This window comes from Oncorhynchus masou, chromosome 13 (genome assembly GCF_036934945.1).
Source record: "Oncorhynchus masou masou isolate Uvic2021 chromosome 13, UVic_Omas_1.1, whole genome shotgun sequence".
Lineage (NCBI taxonomy): Eukaryota > Metazoa > Chordata > Actinopteri > Salmoniformes > Salmonidae > Oncorhynchus > Oncorhynchus masou.
The window spans coordinates 66,377,178-66,395,969 of NC_088224.1; positions in this window are offsets into that span (position 1 = coordinate 66,377,178).

Below are 18,792 nucleotides of genomic sequence, written 5' to 3' on the forward strand. Positions count from 1 at the left end.
TTCAAAGATGAGATTATAATGTGATAGAGCACTTGAGTTCAGTTCTATGGAAAACATATCATTGCTGTCTGAATAGGAAAAACTAGTTTGACCTAACCCTGTGTCTACTGTATAACACATAATGTATGTTAATATATTTACAACACACACACACACACACACACACACACACACACACACACACACACACACACACACACACACACACACACACACACACACACACACACACACACAGTGAGAGAGAGCATCAGAGAACGGCGGGGGTGGGGTGACGCAGGCTTTATGAGTGAGTCACTCTGACACAAAGACTGACTTACAGCACCATAATCACCCAGTTACGTCTTCAACAGGTGTAGAGATAAACAGCAATGCAGCCGTTTTTGTCTCAACATCAAATCATTTCTGGGTAACAATTAAGTGCCTTACTGTGATTGTTTTCAATTAAAATGAAAAAATAAATAATTAACAGCTTCTTAGCAAAGAGCAGTTTCTCAAGCAAGAATTTGGCTATGACTGTCTGGGAGTGGTCTGAGTGGAGAGGGGAAAACGGAAAACTAGCTGTTATTGGCAAAGAGGTTTGGAACTCTTTCTAATTTACTAATTAACCAGACAGGCCAAAATTCCATCCCACCAAATCAGGCTATAATTTCAGGCGGTATTTACCAACAGCTCTCACACTAAAAGGGCATTATCATCATTTTCACAATTTCACAGAATTATTTTAACCTCATAGTATGGAAATATACATAAAACATACACGACATGACCAAAAGTATGTGGACTGCTCGTCGAACATCTCATTCCAAAATCCTGAGCATTAATTTGGAGTTGGTCCCCTCTTTACTGCTATAACAGCCTCCACTCTTCTGGGAAGGCTTTTCACTAGATATTGGAACATTGCTGCGGGGACTTGCTTCCATTTAGCCACAAGAGGAGGAGGTTTGGAACTCATTAGTGAGTCTTGCATCGGAGGACAGACAATTTTTACTCTCTATGCGCTTCAGCACATGGCGGTCCCATTTTGTGAGCTTGTGTGGCCTACCACTTCACGGCTGAGCCGTTGTTACTCCTACACGTTTCCACTTCACAATAACAGCACTTACTGTTGACCACGGCTGGTCTAGCAGGGCAGAAAATTTGACTAACTGACTTGTTGGAAAGGTGGCATCCTATGACGGTGTCACGTTGAAAGTCAGTGAGCACTTCAGTAAGGCCATTCTACAGTGTTTGTCTATGGAGATTGCATGGCTGTATGCTCGATTTTATACACCTGTCAGCAAAGGGTGTGGCTGAAATAGCCCAATCCACTAATTTGAAGGGGTGTCCGCATAGTGTTGGTCAGTCACGTTTTCGAGTGCACTGGGCCTTTACTAATCTGTGCTTCCTCTATGTTCGCACGCATGGGGTTCACTCTGTGACTGTACTCCTATTTAGCCACCATGGAAACACAGCTCTGATGCATTAGTTCCCTTTGATGACGTCATAAGCTATTTGTGTTCATGTCATCTAGCTGCTGCTATTGAAGCATATTGAAAGGCCATTCATTCATAAATAGAACTGAGTCTGATGCTTCAGTGATGGAAAAAGACACACACAGGTGCTCTGACGTGTGTGCCACTTTTCTTTCTATGGCTTCAGAGGGAGAGAGAATATGTGTGTGTGTGTGTGCAGTGTGTGTGTGTGTGTGTGTGTGTGTGTGTGCAGTGTGTGTGTGTGTGTGCAGTGTGTATGTGTGTGTGTGCAGTGTGTATGTCTGTATGTTCGCTCTACTTATGCTTCAGTAACACGTTAGGTTTTGTAGCATGTGTGTGTGTGCTCCTTCCTAACCTTGACATTCAGCGCTGAGCCAGCAGAAGGGCAACCACCAGAAGGGCAACCACCAGCAGGGGTACAGGAGAACATACCCTGGCCAGACATCTCCTCTTACCTGCCTCATCCTCTCACTGTGACAGACACGCACACACACACACAGGCACATCTCACACACACAAGAAAGCAAGTACGCACACACATGCACAGAGTACATAGTGATTTCCAAGTAACCATGATATTGTATCATCATATTAACATTGGACCATTTGATCATTGTTGATGATGATATTGGCGATGATGATGGTGATTATGATGGTGGTAATGATGATGATGATGGTGATTATGATGATGGTGATGATGATGGTTGTTCCTGCTGGGCCTGGTGACTGGCAGCTGGTGGTGGGAAACATGTGCGGGCACGTCCCCACACCCCACATAGTGAGAGGCTCTGGAAGTGCAGGGGCGGTGTATCATGCCCCAGAGATATGTCAGACAAGGGGGCAATGACCAGCCTCGTGCTTCAGAGCTTTGTGTGAGTGTTGAATGCACATTTGCGTTTGTGTGTTTCACATGCTTGTTTCTGCTTGAACCTGTCTGTCTGTCCGTCCACCCGTCTGACTACAGTACTTGGACTACTAACCTTCAGGGAGGTAAGATCTTAAACCGACATTATAATATAATAAACATATGTAACAGTGAGTGACATGACATAAAAGCCACACCTGTTATAACCCTTTTTGATTTCCCTGGTAGAACCCTTTTTTGGCTTCAGGTAGAACCCTTTTGGGTTCCATGTACACCCTCTGTGGAAAGGGTTCTACATGGAACCAAAAATGGTTTATCATTTTTTTAGTGTACCCCAGCCACAGTCCCATGTATCAGCACACCATGTAACCCCAGAACCAGCCCCATGTAACCGCAACACCAGCCCCATGTAATCCCAGCACCAGCCCCATGTAACCCCAACACCAGCCCCATGTAACCCCAGAACCAGCCCCATGTAACCCCAACACCAGCCCCATGTAACACTAGCACCAGCCCCATGTAACCCCATAACCAGCCCCATGTAACCCCAGCACCAGCCCCATGTAACCCCAACACCAGCCCCATGTAACCCCAGAACCAGCCCCATGTAACCGCAACACCAGCCCCATGTAATACCAGCACCAGCACCATGTAACCCCAACACCAGCCCCATGTAACCCCAGAACCAGCCCCATGTAACCCCAACACCAGCCCCATGTAACACTAGCACCAGCCCCATGTAACCCCATAACCAGCCCCATGTAACCCCAGCACCAGCCCCATGTAACCCCAACACCAGCCCCATGTAACCCCAGAACAAGCCCCATGTAACCGCAACACCAGCCCCATGTAATACCAGCACCAGCCCCATGTAACCCCAACACCAGCCCCATGTAACCACAACACCAGCCCCATGTAACCCCAGAACCAGCCCCATGTAACCCCAACACCAGCCCCATGTAACACTAGCACCAGCCCCATGTAACCCCAACACCAGCCCCTTGTAACCCAACACCAGCCCCATGTAACCCCAAAACCAGAACCCATGTAACCCCAACAACAGCGACATGTAACCCCTTGTAACCTCGACACCAGCCCCATGTAACTCCAGCCCCATGTAACCCAACACCAGCCCCATGTAAACCCAAAACCAGCCCCATGTAACCCCAGCACCAGCCCCATGTAATCCCAACACCAGCCCCATGTAACCCCAACACCAGCCCCATGTAACCCCAACACCAGCCCCATGTAACCCCAACACCAGCCCCATGTAACCCCAACACCAGCCCCATGTAACCCCAACACCAACCCCATGTAACCCCAGCACCATCCCCATGTAACCCCAACACCAGCCCCATGTAACCCCAGCACCAGCCCCATGTAACCTCAGCACCAGCAAAATGTAACCCCAGAACCATCCCCATGTAACCCAGAACCAGCCCCATGTAACCCCAACACCAGCCCCATGTAATCCCAGCACCAGCCCCATGTAACCCCAACACCAGCCCCATGTAACCCCAACACCAGCCCCATGTAATCCCAGCACCAGCCCCATGTAACCCCAACACCAGCCCCATGTAATCCCAGCCCCAGCCCCATGTAACACTAGCACCAGCCCCATGTAACCCCAACACAAGCCCCATGTAACCCCAGAACCAGTCCCATGTAACCCCAACACCAGCCCCTTGTAACAGTAGCACAGCCCCATGTAACCCCAACACCAACCCCATGTAACCCCAGAACCAGCCCCATGTTACACTAGCACTAGCACCAGCCCGATGTAACCCCAACACCAGCCTCATGTAACACTAGCACCAGCCCCATGTAACCCCAACACCATCCCCATGTAATCCCAACACCAGCCCCATGTAACCCCAACACCAGCCCCATGTAACCCCAGAACCAGCCCCATGTAACCCCAACACCAGCCCCATGAAACCCCAGCACCATCCCCATGTAGCACCAACACTAGCCCCACGTAACCCCAGCACCAGCCCCATGTAACCCCAACACCAGCCCAATGTAACCTCAGCACCATCCCCATGTAATCCCAGAACCAGCCCCATGTAACCCCAACACCAGCCCCATGTAACCCCAGCACCAGCCCCATGTAACCCCAACACCAGTCCCATGTAACCCCAACACCAGCCCCATGTAACCCCAGCACCATCCCCATGTAACCCCAGCACCAGCCCCATGTAACCCCAGCACCAGCCCCATGTTACCCCAGCACCAGCAAAATGTAACCCCAGAACCATCCCCATGTAACCCAGAACCAGCACCATGTAACCCCAACACCAGCCCCATGTAATCCCAGCACCAGCCCCATGTTACCCCAACACCAGCCCCATGTAACCCCAACACCAGCCCCATGTAATCCCAGCCCCAGCCCCATGTAACACTAACACCAGCCCCATGTAACCCCAACACAAGCCCCATGTAACCCCAGAACCAGTCCCATGTAACCCCAACACCAGCCCCTTGTAAACCCAACACCAGCCCCTTGTAACAGTAGCACAGCCCCATGTAACCCCAACACCATCCCCATGTAACCCCAGAACCAGCCCCATGTTACACTAGCACTAGCACCAGCCCGATGTAACCCCAACACCAGCCTCATGTAACACTAGCACTAGCACCAGCCCCATGTAACCCCAACACCATCCCCATGTAATCCCAACACCAGCCCAATGTAACCCCAGCACCATCCCATGTAACCCCAACACCAGCCCTTTATAACCCAACACCAGCCCCATGTAACCCCTTGTAACCCCGACACCAGACCATGTAACACCAGCCCCATGTAACTCCAGCCCCATGTAACCCAACACCAGCCCCATGTAAACCCAAAACCAGCCCCATGTAACCCCAGCACCAGAACCCATGTAACCCCAACACCAGCCCCATGTAACCCCAAACACCAGCCCCATGTAACCCCAACACCAGAACCCATGTAACCCCAACACCAGCCCCATGAAACCCCAACACCAGCCCCATGTAACCCCAGTTCCATCACCATGTAACCCCAACACCAGCCCCATGTAACCCCAGCACCAGCCCCATGTAACCCCAGCACCAGCCCAATGTCACCCCAGAACCATCCCCATGTAACCCCAGAACCAGCCCCATGTAACCCCAACACCAGCCCCATGTAACCCCAATACCAGCCCCATGTAACCCCAGAACCAGCCCCATGTAACCCCAGAACCAGCCCCATGTAACCCAAACACAACCCCATTTTCCACGACACCAGCCCCATGTAACCCCAACACCAGCCCCTTGTAACCCCAACACCAGCCCCATGTAACCCCTAACCCCGACACCAGCCCCATGTAACACCAGCCCCATGTAACCCCAAAACCAGCCCCATGTAACCCCAACACCAGCCCCATGGAGCCCCAACACCAGCCCCATGTAACCCCAGCACCAGCCCCATGTAATCACAACAACAGCCCCATGAAACCCTAACACCAGCCCCAGATAACCCCAACACCAGCCCATGTAACGCCAACACCAGCCCATGTAACCCCATCACCAGCCCCTTGTAACCCCAACACCAGCCCCATGTAACCCCTAACCCCGACACCAGCCCCATGTAACACCAGCCCCATCTAACCCCAAAACCAGCCCCATGTAACCCCAACACCAGCCCCATGTTACCCCAACACCAGCCCCATGTAACCCCAACACCAGCCCCATGTAACCCCAACACCAGCCCCATGTAACCCGAACACCAGCCCCATGTATTCCCAACACCAGCCCCATGTATTCCCAACACCAGCCCCATGTAACTCCAACACCAGCCCCATGTTACCCCAACACCAGCCCCATGTATTCCCAACACCAGCCCCATGTAACTCCAACACCAGCCCCATGTTACCCCAACACCAGCCCCATGTAACTCCAAGACCAGCCCCATGTTACCCCAACACCAGCCCCATGTAACTCCAACACCAGCCCCATGTAACTCCAAGACCAGCCCCATGTAAGCCCATCACCAGCCCATGTAACCCCATCACCAGCCCCATGTAACCCCATCACCAGCCCCATGTTACCCCATCACCAGCCCCATGTAACCCCAACACCAGCCCCATGTAACCCCATCATAATCCCCATGTAACCCCAACACCAGCACCATGTAACCCCTACACCAGCCCCATGAAACCCCAACGCAACCGCATTTACCCCGACACCAGCCCCATGTAACCCCAACACCAGCCCCATGTAACTCCAACACCAGCCCCATGTAACCCCAACACCAGCCCCATGTAACCCCAACACCAGCCCCATGTAATCCCAACACCAGCCCCATGTAACTCCAACACCAGCCCCATGTTACCCCAACACCAGCCCCATGTAACCCCAACACCTGCCCCATGTAACACCAGCCCCATGTAACACCAGCCCCATGTAACACCAGCCCCATGTAACACCAGCCCCATGTAACCCCAACACCAGCCCCATGTAACACCAGCCCCATGTAACCCCAGCACCATCCCCATGTAACCCCAACACCAGCCCCTTGTAACCCAACACCAGCCACATGTAACCCCTAACACTGACACCTGCCCCATGTAATACCAGCCCCATGTAACCCCAACACCAGCCCCATGTAACCCCAACACCAGCCCCATGTAATCCCAACACCAGCCCCATGTAACTCCAACACCAGCCCCATGTTACCCCAACACCAGCCCCATGTAACCCCAACACCTGCCCCATGTAACACCAGCCCCATGTAACACCAGCCCCATGTAACACCAGCCCCATGTAACCCCAACACCAGCCCCATGTAACACCAGCCCCATGTAACCCCAGCACCATCCCCATGTAACCCCAACACCAGCCCCATGTAACCCAACACCAGCCCCATGTAAACCCAACACCAGCCCCATATAACCCCAGCACCAGCCCCATGTAACCCCAACAACAGCCCCATGTAACCCCAACACCAGCCCCATGTAACCCCAGCACCATCCCCATGTTACCCCAACACCAGCCCCATGTTACCCCAACACCAGCCCCATGTAACCCCAACACCAGCCTCATGTAACCCCAACACCAGCCCCATGTAATCCCAACACAATCTCCATGTAACCCCAGAACCAGAACCAGTCCCATGTAACCCCAACACCAGCCCCATGTAACCCCAACACCAGCCCCTTGTAACACTTGCACAGCCCCATGTAACCCCAACACCAACCCCATGTAACCCCAGAACCAGCACCATGTAGCTCCAACACCAGTCCCATTTAACTCCAATACCAGCCCCATGTAACTCCAACACCAGCCCCATGTAACCCCAGCCCCATGTAACCCAAACACCAGCCCCATGTAACCCCAACACCAGCCCCATGTAGCTCCAACACCAGCCCCATGTAACCCCAACACCAGCCCCATGTAACCCCAACACCAGCCCCATGTAACCCCAACACCAGCCCCATGTTACCCCAACACCAGCCCCATGTAACCCCAACACCAGCCCCATGTAACTCCAACACCAGCCCCATGTTACTCCAACACCAGCCCCATGTATTTCCAACACCAGCCCCATGTATTCCCAACACCAGCCCCATGTAACTCCAACACCAGCCCCATGTTACCCCAACACCAGCCCCATGTATTCCCAACACTAGCCCCATGTATTCCCAACACCAGCCCCATGTAACTCCAACACCAGCCCCATGTTACCCCAACACCAGCCCCATGTTACCCCAACACCAGCCCCATGTAACTCCAAGACCAGCCCCATGTAACTCCAAGACCAGCCCCATGTTACCCCAACACCAGCCCCATGTATTCCCAACACCAGCCCCATGTAACTCCAACACCAGCCCCATGTTACCCCAACACCAGCCCCATGTATTCCCAACACCAGCCCCATGTATTCCCAACACCAGCCCCATGTAACCCCACCACCAGCCCCATGTAGTCCCAACACCAGCCCCATGTATTCCCAACACCAGCCCCATGTAACCCCAACACCAGCCCCATGTAACCCCAACACCAGCCCCATGTAACCCCAGAACCAGCCCCATGTAACCCCAGAACCAGCCCCATGTAACCCCAGAACCAGCCCCATGTAACTCCAATACCAGCCCCATGTAACTCCAATACCAGCCCCATGTAACTCCAATACCAGCCCCATGTATTCCCAACACCAGCCCCATGTAACCCCCGAACCAGCCCCATGTAACTCCAATACCAGCCCCATATAACCCCAGAACCAGCCCCATGTAACCCCAGAACCAGCCCCATGTAACTCCAATACCAGCCCCGTGTAACTCCAACACCAGCCCCATGTAACCCCAATAACAGCCCCATGTAACCCCAATGCCATCCCCATGTAACTCCAACACCAGCCCCATGTAACACCAACCCCAGCCCCATGTAACTCCAACACCAGCCCCATGTAACCCCAACACCAGCCCCATGTAACTCCAACACCAGCCCCATGTTACTCCAATACCAACCCCATGTAACCCCAACACCAGCCCCATGTAACACCAACCCCAGCCCCATGTAACTCCAACACCAGCCCCATGTAACCCCAACACCAGCCCCATGTAACACCAACCCCAGCCCCATGTAACTCCAACACCAGCCCCATGTAACCCCAACACCAGCCCCATTTAACCCCAACACCAGCCCCATGTAACCCCATACCAGCCCCATGTAACCCCAATACCAACTCCATGTAACCCCAACACCAGCCCCATGTAACCCCAACATCAACACCAGCCCCATGTAACCCCAACACCAGCCCCATGTAACCCCAACACCAGCCCCATGTTATCTCAGCCCATGTAACCCCAACACCAGCCCCATGTAACTCCAACACCAGCCCCATGTTATCTCAGCCCCATGTAACCCTGACACCAGCCCCATGCAACCCCAACATCAACACCAGCCCCATGTGAACCCGACACGAGCCCCATGTAACCCCAACATCAACACCAGCCCCATGTAACCCAACATCAACACCAGCCCCATGTAACCCCAACACCAGCCCCATGTAACCCTGACACCAGCCCCATGTAACCCCAACATCAACACCATCCCCATGTAACCCCAACACCATCCCCATGTAACCCCAACACCAACACCAGCCCCATGGAACCCCAGCCCCATGTTATCCCAGCCCCATGTAACCCAATCACCAGCCCCATGTTATCCCAGCCCCATGTAATCTCAACACCAACACCAGCCCCATGTAACCTCAACACCAACACCAACCCCATGTAACCCCAGCCCAGTTGGGCGTTACCTCCTCATCTCTGGGCTTGTCCTCGTCACAGCTCTCCCTGACAGAGCCTCATTCTCCTGCCCCGACCTTTAGCTACATACCTCTGCACATAGCAGACAGTACAAAGAGCACATGCACACAGCAGTCACACACACTCACAGTGTACCGACTACACACACACACACACACACACACACACACACACACGCACACACGCACACACACACACGCACACACACACACACACGCACACACGCACACACACACACACACACTGCTGACACAGTCAAATGGGCCTGGGGCTATTATTTAAGCTGGATAACCCTGGGAGACCAGCTGAGTATTGTGGGGTGGAGGTGAGATCCCACTCACAGTGTTCAGAGCCTGACTTCAGACGTCTTTTTGGACACACAGCGAGAGGATGAAACAGAGCTCGAGAAACGCAGAACAACATCTCTGACATACACTCACACACACTTCCCATGTGTTCCAACGTGCTGAGGGAATATTTCCCCTCCTGTGCAGTATATTTGTCATGCATCGTCTATGGGACCCTGTGACCTCGTCAGGTTGAGGAGTAAATAAATCGTCAGGGGTTCTTCCGATTCAGTGAACCAAGCTCAGACTTGCGTTAGCTCCTTCAACCTAATGCCTACACTTTGGCTTTAGCTCAGTGGGCTTACACAGTCTTGTGGCAGCCAGTCAGTCACTTAAACAGGAGCTCCTTCCCAGTGGTAGTGAGTGGTATGAGGACGGGGGCATGTAGGGAACACCTACTGCGAACTCATTCAGCTCATGTATGGAGTCAATACAGCTAATCCCACTGTTTACTTAAAACAAGAGCTTTGACAGCCCACACACCATAAGCTCAACACAAACACACAAAACACACACACACAGAAATACGGCATTTGGTTTAAAAGTAGCCTGGGAACGCACATAATAACATGCAATACAATATACAATACATTACACACACAGTTAATAATACATTCCAATAAAGAAAGTAGACAAATAACACAATTCCAAATCTCTAAGCAGATTCATTTCAATACCCCTGCTCTTCATCATGATCAAATTAAGTGATGATATAATGACGGTGACCTTTACTGCAAGCCTTACTGCGATGTGAAAGGGAGGAGGGAGGGTATTGAGTGTGATTTAAATGAGAAATATCTGGGCCTCCCGAGTGGGCCTGCTTTAGTGACTCCTTGTGGTGGGCCGGGCGCTTGCAGGCTGACCTTAGTCGTCAGTTGAACTGTGTTTTCTCTGACACATTGGTGTGGCTGGCTTCCAAGTTAAGAGGGCGGGTGTTAAGAAGCGGGGTTAGCGGGGTCATGTATCGGAGGATGCATGACTCCGCCTTCACCCCCCGAGCTCGTTGGGGAGTTGCAGCGATGAGACAAGATCAAAATCGGGGAGAAAACGGGGGTTAAAATACAAAAAAAGGAAATGACCAATATCTTCCATCCTAATCTGGGGTCATCCCAGGTCTGTGGATTAGAGGGGGAGAGGAGGACATACTGTAGAATACGTATCTGACCTCAATACATTTAACTTTAAACCAGTGGGCCTCGACAACGCCTGGGTTACGTTCAGTATGAGCAAACAGGACAAAATGTTTTGAAACCTGAAACAAAAATCTGCATTGTTGTTGGGTAAATTTGAGTGGGTTCCCCTGTTCAAATGTTCTCCTACCATTTCATGCCTACCTATAACCTCAACTTGTTAAAGCAGGCCACACGCTAAACTCACTGAACTCTATCTTCCCTGAGGAGGGGGTGGCTTTTAAAACAGCGTAATTTCCGACCCTATAAGGAAACCCATTGAAATGCTCTTTGCACCAAGAAGCCGGCAGCGTGCTCTGGTCTCTGGTAGGAGATTGCTCTGTCTGCTCTAATGTCTTCCATGTGGCCTGCCAGGAGACAGCGAGGCTGCGTTCAGGAGTGGCATGCAGTGTTTCTCTCTCTAACCAGCTATTGACAATTTCCTCAAGTATGTGCGAGGCACACACACACACGCACACACACACAATGTGTGAGGCACATACGCATATGCGCATTACACACACCCGCTACACGCTTCTTCCCATCCCATTGAGGCCCAGGGCCAGCCTGTTCTCACGTGGGCCCTGCATGTGGGACACACACATGCACTCACACAGACTTAAAACACAATGGTAGTGTCAGGGGAATGAGGAACATTATCGTCCATAGTCAATAGGGACTTGTTTGTCCACGTCCAGAGTTTCAGTAAATCAGCGTGTTTGTGTTTATATATGTATATACAATACAATACAATTGCATCGCATTGTATATACAGTACATATACACGAACACACTGATTTACTGTGTGGACAATCACAAGGGTAAAAGTACTGGATGTGGACAAACAAGTTCCTAGTGACTGATAATGTTCCTTATTCCACTGACAATAGCATTGTAACCTGTTTTCATTTATGTAACATTGTATGTATTTCTCCATTACTCCTGCTCTTTCTGTCACTCTAGGCCTCTCATTTGACATTTGAATCATTTAGCAGACACTTATCCAGAGTGACTTACAGTACTGAGTGCATACATTTTCATACTGATCCCCCATTGGAATTGAACCGGCAACTTTGGCATTGCAAGCGCCATGCGCTACCAACTGAGCCACACGGTTTGTTGCCGTGTCCTAATTACAGTACATGTTGTTCTGTACTTTGTCCTGGGCTGGCCGGCCGCAGCACAGAAACAGGAATCACACAATATCCCTACCACATGGGCTTGACTGCAGAAGAGCACAGATCACGTTTCACATAAAGTACACTGTGTATTTGTGTGTGTGTCCGTGTGTGTGTGTGTCTGCCTGTCTGTCTGTCTGTTTGTATATCTTGGCGAGCTATAGGTACAGAAGCAGTTAAAAGTGTGTCTGTGAAAGTGTTGTCTCTTGTCTTCTTTTTAAAATGGACTTTTGTGTATTTTTTGTCAAGTGTAAATCAAATGTGACTTGACTTGTGAGAGCCACACCCTGTGTTTGGTATTAAGAGCCAAGTGTGAATATAAGCAACAGTGGCTGAGACATAAACACATAAGCACTTGTTATCTCTCTCTCTCTCTTTATCTCTATCTATCTTTTACGCAGGATTAAGTTGTCAGGTTCCATTGAACTCTCAGCATCCTCCACCACACAAAACCTTCTTAAGGTACTGTACAGTTATTTATAACTAAGAGTTGGGTAACCCTCTACTTTCAATGTACCTAACCACCCATAGATAGCACCTGAGTGGACTCACTGTCATGGTTACTTGGACACAGCAGAGGTGGTGTGTGTGTGTCTGGATGTCATGTTCTTTTAACAAGATTGTCTGGTCGCTGCTGTGCGTCGGTCTACCCTGGTCAGACTTTTCTTTCCAAGGAATTACGCAACAAGCGTTCTGTGTACCTAAGAGGGAAATTGTCTAGGTGATGGCAAGGCCTCCTCTGATGTCACAGCCCAGGATTAACCATGGCAACCAGTCAGCGGTCTAAAGCACTGCATCTCAGTGCTAGAGGCATCACTACAGACCCTGGTTTAATCCCGGGCTGTATCACAACCAGCCGTGATCGGGAGTTCCATAGGGTGGCACACAATTGGCCCAGCATTGCCTGGGTTTGGACGGGGTAGGCAGTAATTGTAAAATAAGAATGAGTTCTTAACTGACTTGCCTAGTAAAATTAAATTACACAATACCTCTGTCTGTTACTACTCTTTCTCACTTCCTTGCTCACCCTTTTTCTCTCCCTACAGCCCATCTATAGAGAAGTCTGGAGTCTTTACTGCAGGGCTGGGGCCCAGGGCCTGGGTGCAATGTGTAACATACATCAGGGCCTGGACTGCCTGCTGGCTGGGGACTCATTGAAATGGACCGCTTGTACCTCCCGGGTGGCGCAGTGGTTAAGGGCGCTGTACTGCAGCCATCAGAGACTCTGAGTTCACGCCCAGGCTCTGAGGTAACCGGCCGCGACCGGGAGGTCCGTGGGGCGACGCACAATTGGCCCAGGGTTGGTTGGTAGGGAAATCCTTGTCTCATCGCGCACCAGCGACTCCTGTGGCGGGTGGGGCACAGTGCGCGCTAACCAAGGTTGCCAGGTGCATGGTGTTTCCCCCACATTGGTGCGGATGGCTTCCTTGTTGTGCTGTACCCTCTCCCCTATATCACTCCCATCTCCCCCATATCACTCCCCTCTCTCCCCTTTGTCACTCTTCTTTCCCCTATTTCACTTCCCTCTCCCCTATATCACTCCTCTCTCCCCTTCTCAATTCAATTTCAATTTAAGGGGCTTTATTGGCATGGAAAACATGTGTTTACATTGCCAAAGCAAGTGAAATAGATAATAAACAAACGTGAAATAAACAATGAAAAATGAACAATACACACAGTAGTTCCAAAAGAATAAAGACATTTCAAATGTCATATTATGTCTGTATACAGTGTTGTAATGATGTGCAAAAAGTACAAAAGGAAAATATATCAACATAAATATGGGTTGATTTGTTTTCAAATTCTTTGTGGATCTGTGTAATCTGAGGGAAATATGTGTCGCTAATATGGTCTACACATTTGGCAGGAGGTTAGGAAGTGCAGCTCAGTTTCCATCTCTTTTTGTGGGCAGTTTTCTCTCTCTCTCTCTCTCTCTCTCTCTCTCTCTCTCTCTCTCACCCACCCACATGGGTTGGTTTTTCCAGGGGCACCTGATGAAGTCATCAGACTGAAGGAGTAGAGGAGGGAGGGAAGGAGCAACAGTAGCCAGGGTGTCCAAACATGGAAACTGAGACATACAGTATGGGTGAGGGGGGGGCACATATTTCCCCTTCCCTCTAAATTGAACATTAACACATACATACAGGTCAATGGTCAGCACTGACTGACTGACGCGGTACAGCTGGGGTGGATTGGCCTTCTGGCAAATCTCAAATGTGCTGAACTATTTTTGAGTTGGGGGGGGGGGATGGTCGAAATTGACACACACACAATGATTTTTTAAGTATAAAAATGAAAAATGTAACATGGCCAGCGGCCTATGGGCCTGTTAAGATGATTATTTTTAAGATTTTTGCTCAATTTCTCTGTTATACAGTGGACAAAGGCCGACCGTCCCTACCAAGATGGACTGGCCCAGTGTCACAAAAAACTGACATTCAAAGTCAAACGCAGCATCAGCAAAGAGACCTGCTCTGACTCATTAGTTAGACAGCCAAGATCATGAATCACAAAAATGAAAAAGAAGCCTATTAACGTAGAAAGAACACATTCTACATTGTCACCTCACTCAAAACATTTTATTTTTAGGTCGGCTAAAGTGTTCCCCACCAGTTTTGAGCTCCACCAGTTCTGACCCCCATTTTTATTCTAAAATGGATTAAAAAAATCGTTTTTTTCCCCTCATCAATCTACACACAAAACCCCATAATGACAAAGCAAAAAAGGTTTTTAGAAATATTTGCAAATTTAAAATAAATAAATAATAATATTAAGCTTACATAAGTATTCAGACCCTTTACTTAGTACTTTATTGAAGCACCTAAAGCAGCAAATACAGTCTCGAGTCTTCTTGGGTATGACGCTACAAGCTTGGCACACTTGTATTTGGGGAGTTTGTCACATTCCTCTCTGTAGATCCTCTTAAGCTCTTTCAAATCGGATGGGTAGTGCCGCTGCACAGCTATTTTCAGGTCTCTCCAGAGATGTTTGATAGGGTTCAAGTCTGGGTTCTGGCTGGGCCACTCAAGGACTTTCAGAGACTTGTCCCAAAGCCACTCCTGTGTTGTCTTAGCTGTGTGCTTAGGGTCATTGTCCTGTTAGAAGGTGAACCTTTGCCCCAGTCAGAGGTCCTGAGCACTCTAGAGCAGGTTTTCATCAAGGATTTTTTTATTTTTTTATTTAACCTTCACTTTATAAGGCAAGTCAGTTAAGAACAAATTCTTATTTACAATGGCCTACACAGGCCAAACCCAGACGACGCTGGGCCAATTGTGCATCACCCTATGGGACTCCCAATCACGGCCAGTTGTGATACAGCCTGGAATCAAACCAGAGTGTCTGTAATGACGGCTCAAATACTGAGATGCAGTGCCTTAGACCGTTGGGCCACTCAGGAGCCCTACAGGATCTCTCTGTACTTTGCTCCATTCATCTTTCCCTCGATCCTGACTCGTCTCCCAGTTCCTGCCTCTGAAAAACATCCCCACAGCATGATGCTGCCACTACTATGCTTCACCGTAGGGAAGGTGCCAGGTTTCTTCCAGCTGTGACGCATTCAGTCCAAAGAGCTCAATCTTTGTTTCATGAGTCCAGAGAATTTTGTTTCTCATGGTCTGAGAGTTCTTTAGGTACCTTTTGGCAATCTCTTGGGAACCTTCAATGCTGCAGACATTTTTTGGTACACTTCTCCAGATCTGTGCCTGGACACAATCCTGTCTCGGAGCTATACGGACAATTCCTTCAACCTCGTGGCTTGGTTTTTGCTCTGACATGCACTGTCAACTGTGGGACCTTATATAGACAGGTGTGTGCCTTTCCAAATCATGTCCAGTCAGTTGAATTTACCACAGGGGGACTCCAATCTTGTTATAGAAATATCAAGGATGATGAATGGAAAAACCTGAGCAAAGGGTCTGAATACTTTTTTATTTTTAATACATTTGCAAAGATTTCAAAAAACCTATCTTTGCTTTGGCATTATTGTCACGCCCTGACCTTAGTTATCTATGTTTTCTGTATTATTTAGGTCAGGTCAGGGTGTGACGAGGGTGGGTATGTGTGTTTTTGTTTATCTACGTTTTTTTTGTATGTCTAGGTAAATGTAGGTCTATGGTGGCCTGAATTGGTTCCCAATCAGAGGCAGCTGTTAATCATTGTCTCTAATTGGGGATCCTATTTAGGTTGCCATTTTCCACTTTGGTTTTGTGGGTTATTGTCTATGTGTAGTTGCCTGTCAGCACTCAGTTTATATAGCTTCATGTTTGTTTTGTTATTTTGTTAGTTTGTTTAGTGTTCTTTCTTTATTAAAGGAAGTATGTATTCATATCACGCTGCGCCTTGGTCTCCTCTTTATGACGACCATGACAATTATGGGGTATTGTGTGTATATTAAAGATATATTTAAAAAATACATGTTATTTTAGAATAAGGCTGTGAAGTAACAAAATGAGGGAAAAATTCAAGGGGTCGAAATACTTTCCAAATGTATGGTATATTTTCCAAATGTATGGTATATTTTCCAAATGCATGTTGTTAGACCCCTTGCAAGTTGTTAGACCCCTTGACTTTTTTCACATTTTGTTACTTCACAGCCTTATATATTTTTTTATTCTCTCTCTCTCTCAAGAAAGTAAAAAATGTTTGTATGCGGCTTTTAATTCAAAGATATATATATTTTTACATTGTTTGCCAATTGTTATGTGACATGTATTGATGCCAACATAATATGCAAAACAGGCAACAATTGTACAGTGTGTGTATATATAAAATAACTCGCTCATATACAGTGGGGCAAAAAAAGTATTTAGTCAGCCACCAATTGTGCAAGTTCTCCCACTTAAAAAGATGAGAGAGGCCTGTAATTTTCATCATAGGTACACTTCAACTATGACAGACAAAATGAGAAAAGAAAATCCAGAAAATCACATTGTAGGATTTTTTATGAATTTATTTGCAAATTATGGTGGAAAATAAGTATTCGGCTTTTTCGGCTTATATGCCAAAAGATAATTATTTATTTCAGCTTGTACTTCTTTCATCACATTCCCAGTGGGTCAGAAGTTTACATTCACTCAATTAGTATTTGGTAGCATTGTCTTTAAATGGTTTAACTTGGATCAAATGTTTCGGGTAGCCTTTCACAAGCTTTCCACAATAAGTTGGGTAAATTTTGGCCCATTCCTCCTGACAGAGCTGATGTATCTGAGTCAGGTTTGTAGGCCTCCTTGCTCGCACACGCTTTTTCAGTTCTGCCCACATATTGTCTATAGGATTGAGGTCAGGGCTTTGTGATTGGTACTCCAATACCTTGACTTTGTTGTCATTAAGACATTTTGCCACAACGTTGGAAGTATGCTTGGGGTCATTGTCTATTTGGAAGACCCATTTGCGACCAAGCTTTAACTTCCTGACTGATGTCTTGAGATGTTGCTTCAATATATCCACATAATTCTCCATCCTCATGATGCCATCTATTTTGTGAAGTACACCAGTCCCTCCTGCAGCAAAGCACCCCCACAACATGATGCTGCCACCCCATGCTTCACGGTTGGGATGGTGTTCTTCGGCTTGCAAGCCTCCCCCTTTTTCCTCCAAACATAACCATGGTCATTATGGCCAAACAGTTCTATTTTTGTTTCATCAGACCGGAGGACATTTCTCCAAAAAGTACGATCTTTGTCCCCATGTGTAGTTGCAAACCATAGTCTAGCTTTTTATGGCGGTTTTGGAGCAGTGGCTTCTTCCTTGCTGAGCGGTCTTTCAGGTTATGTCGATATAGGACTCGTTTTACTGTGGATATATATATATATACTTTTGTACCTGTTTCCTCCAGCATCTTCACAAGGTCCTTTGCTGTTCTGGGATTGGTTTGCACGTTTTGCACCAAAGTACGTTCATCTCAAGGAGACAGAACGTGTCTCCTTCCTGAGCGGTATGATGGCTGCGTGGTCCCATGGTGTTTATACTTGCGTACTATTGTTTGTACAGATGAACGTGGTACTTTCAGGCATTTCGAAATTTCTCCCAAGGATGAACCAGACTTGTGGAGGTCTACAATTTATTTTCTGAGGTCTTGGCTGATTTCTTTTGATTTTCCCATGATGTCAAGCAAAGAGGCACTGCGTTTGAAGGTAGGCCTTCAGATACATCCACAGGTACACCTCCAATTGACTCAAATGATGTCAATTAGCCTATCAGAAGCTTCCAAAGCCATGACATCATTTTCGGGAATTTTCCAAGCTATTTAAAAGCACAGCCAAATTAGTGTATGTAAACTTCTGACCAACTGGAACTGTGAAACAGTGAATTATAAGTGAAATAATCTGAAATAATCTGTCTGTAAAGAATTGTTGGAAAAATGACTTGTGTCATACACAAAGTAGATGTCCTAAACGACTTGCCAAAACTATAGTTTGTTAACAAGAAATTGTGGAGTGGTTTTAATGACTCCAACCTAAGTGTATGTAAACCTCCGACTTCA